The following is a 4,210-nucleotide window of genomic DNA, read 5'->3' on the forward strand; positions in this document are numbered from 1 at the left end:
CTCTTACTTATGCAAAGTAGTAATGAAACACTTTGAAAATACTTCACTAAAATCCGGACAAAAAATGACTTTCCATAATTAAAGACTAATCTAAATCAGACATACACTTGGCCTCATAAAAAAATTCAATCAATCAAAAACATAAAAAATAAACTCCTACAAAAAATCCAAGTTACTTGTTTTTCTTCCGGAGTGCTAATATATAGTATAATAATACAAACCAAAAAAATGAAATTGGAAAGTTATGAAACAAAAAATAGCATACTCTCGAATGGAGATATCAACAATCTGGGCATGAGAATAGTGTGATATTGTGAAAAAATAAGAACCCTTAATATGCACATGACTATCATGTGACCAATAACTAACTTTTAAACCTAACCCTCCATAATTGGTTATAAGACCCAAATTTATTGTTCTCACAATTTTTATATGAGAACTATTCTCAAACTTTCTATATTAGAATTGTTCTCACATCAATATCAATTCTCATACAAAATATAGATGAAGTTGGTTAGGACTTAAAAATTACTTATTAGTTGCATGATCAAATCCTTTAATTTTGACACCAAATAAAATCAAATGATACATATTAAATTCTCACAATAACAATTGTATGTTCCCACTTGAGTCATTTTCCATATATATCTAGGAGTAACTTAAAAAAATATATATTTTAAATCTTAGCCCTCAATTTCTTTGTAAATATAATGGATCAGGTGATTTGAATTAGTCGATAAATCTCAACCATTAGATATTCAAGAATAAATGACTATGATATAAAATAATTTTATTTAACTTACTTATGGAATAAATGCATTCCTCCTTTTACTTATATATATATATATATATATATATATATATATATATATATATATATATATATATATATATATATATATATATATATATATATATATATATATATATATATATATATATATATATATAAGTAAAAGGAGGAATGCATTTATTCCATAAGTAAGTTAAATAAAATTATTTTATATCATAGTCATTTATTCTTGAATATCTAATGGTTGAGATTTATCGACTAATTCAAATCACCTGATCCATTATATTTACAAAGAAATTGAGGGCTAAGATTTAAAATATATATTTTTTTAAGTTACTCCTAGATATATATGGAAAATGACTCAAGTGGGAACATACAATTGTTATTGTGAGAATTTAATATGTATCATTTGATTTTATTTGGTGTCAAAATTAAAGGATTTGATCATGCAACTAATAAGTAATTTTTAAGTCCTAACCAACTTCATCTATATTTTGTATGAGAATTGATATTGATGTGAGAACAATTCTAATATAGAAAGTTTGAGAATAGTTCTCATATAAAAATTGTGAGAACAATAAATTTGGGTCTTATAACCAATTATGGAGGGTTAGGTTTAAAAGTTAGTTATTGGTCACATGATAGTCATGTGCATATTAAGGGTTCTTATTTTTTCACAATATCACACTATTCTCATGCCCAGATTGTTGATATCTCCATTCGAGAGTATGCTATTTTTTGTTTCATAACTTTCCAATTTCATTTTTTTGGTTTGTATTATTATACTATATATTAGCACTCCGGAAGAAAAACAAGTAACTTGGATTTTTTGTAGGAGTTTATTTTTTATGTTTTTGATTGATTGAATTTTTTTATGAGGCCAAGTGTATGTCTGATTTAGATTAGTCTTTAATTATGGAAAGTCATTTTTTGTTCGGATTTTAGTGTTGAAAATCAGGATAATGCAACTTTGAGCTGATAGATAATAGAATTGAATAATTGATAAGTAACCGAGTCTGCCAATAGAGATATAATTGCTCATTCCTCCTCTTGTCTCATCTTCTTGCTATTGTTGAATTTCTGAAAAACCAGAGAAACTTCTTCTCACGAAGGCAAAAGCCACGAAAGCGAAGGGTATTTATGTTTGGTTATATATCTCACTGTTGAGGTAACTCTCAATTACTCTGATTGCAATTTATGTCCGGTTATATATTTAACTTTTTTATTCTAGGTTTTAAATTTGGGTTCTGTACATTAAATTTCTGTGAGAGTTCATATATAATTCGCTTCAACTAGGCAATGGATTTATTTTGTTTACATGTTGAATAAAAATCATGTGCTCTTGTTTCAATGGATTTAGATTTTTCAGGTGGAATTTTAATTAATGTGCTGAATGAAGGTGAATTGGCTGAATGAAGGTGAATGTATGGATGTTCTTTTGTTATTATATGGTGCATATATTCCTTTCCTTTTATTCTAATTCTCTCTGATACTTTTTGTTTTGTTTATATATACTTGTCTTTAATTTGAACATGTCCATATCTTGGTGTTAACAGTTTCAACAAAGCATCAAATAGAAAAATAGAATACTGCAACACCCCACATGCCAGCTTAAAAAATAGTTACATAGAACTTGATTAAGTTGTGAACATATATACCACCAGCCCAAATATGTGGCAACTTTATGGACCATGTGGTGTGTGTTTTCTATACCTTTGGTAGTGCAGTAGGGTAGTAGAATATGAATATGATTTTTTAGGTCGAATTTGACTTAATACTTTTAATGTGTGTTTATATGCTTGTATTGATGTTTATGTGAGAAATGAATTTGTTTTGTGTTGTTAATAACCTTATAGTCCTAGAATACCAATTATTATTTTTGGAGGAGGAGCATACGTTTATTGGTTAATTAACTCTACATATCTCTTCACAATCCATTTAAGTTCTTCTAAATAGATCTCTTCTCAAGGCTAGTTTATTCCTTTTTTTATCACTTTATAGGCAACGGTTTTTAACCGTTGGTGTTAACAATGAAGGAAAATAAAGGCAATGGTTCTCATATTGTTGTCTATGTGATCAACGGCAACGGTTTTCACCTTCTCTTATAGGCAACGATTTTTAAACGTTGGTGTTCCCAATGATGAAAAACCGTTGCCTATTTTAAAGTATTAGACAACGATTTTTAAAAAGTATTGTCAAACATAAAAAACAGTGACCTAAGCAAAATGCAACGCCTTAGACTACTACAATTAAAAAATCGTTGCCTTTGACAAAAAGAACGATTTTTCTACTTTTGGCAACAGTTTTTAGGCGTTGTCGTAGGTCAAAAATATTGTAGTGATGTGAGTAGCTCACACAGATATATATGCTAACATCAACATTTCTTATAAAAGAATTATACAAGAGAATTATATATATATATACATGTATATAAAACTAAGTATTATTTAATCAACTGTCTCGAACTCCTATTTTCAAAATGTAAATGTTAAATATTATCGGTAGGGTAGTTTGTTTTACCCATACTCATCTTAATTGATTTGAACATGATTGTTTCATTAAAAATTGTGATCATCACCTTGCTATCAATATTTTTTATCTTTCTAAGGTTGCTTTTGAAAAATTATATTGGTTTTAGCCTAACATCTAAATAGGGCCACTCAATTAAAACCAAATCTACTAAAATAAACCCATAGGTCCCGCAATTATAGCTCAATCTGTAAGAGTTGGGAAACATAGACATGCTGGAGAGTAGCAGGATTTGATCCTCACTAATGCACTCTAGCTCTCTATTCAAGATTTTCTTCCCTTTTCTTCTTCTCTACCCATGATCCCTATTAGAGAGCCACCCAAAAGTCTTACTAGGAGATCTCTCCAGCCACTAGCTCCATAGATTAAAAATTGTTTATTTTTATTTTTTGAAAAGAAAAGTATACCTCCTCATGATGCAAATTAGAGATTTGCTGCCAAAGGCACACAAGACAAATGCTAAACCTATGAAATTGAAGACGAATATGGCTAGAGTACCGACATAAAACTTTTTTTTTGCAGTATGTCACAAACTCACAACTACTATACCATAGTTTTAGAATATAGGATAATATCTTAGAATACCTTAGAGAATATATTAAAAGATCTCTTAGGATTAAGATTACCTTATTTTATCTTTTATAATTTGTTTCTTATTTAATCACGAGTCAACTATTAATATAAATAAGGGTTAATATTAAGTCTTTTTTATCATCAAATAAATGCAATATAATCATATCACCACTCATATTACAAAGGCTGACAATGAACCGAACCAACTCGATATTCGTCCGAAACTCGATTTGTTATTTAGCCCGATAAATTTGGTTCATGAACCAAATAAATTGAACTGGAGCTAGAAATTGAGCTCGTTAAATAAACGAGCCG

The sequence above is a fragment of the Lupinus angustifolius genome, chromosome LG11 (genome assembly GCF_001865875.1).
Source record: "Lupinus angustifolius cultivar Tanjil chromosome LG11, LupAngTanjil_v1.0, whole genome shotgun sequence".
NCBI classification, from domain to species: domain Eukaryota; kingdom Viridiplantae; phylum Streptophyta; class Magnoliopsida; order Fabales; family Fabaceae; genus Lupinus; species Lupinus angustifolius.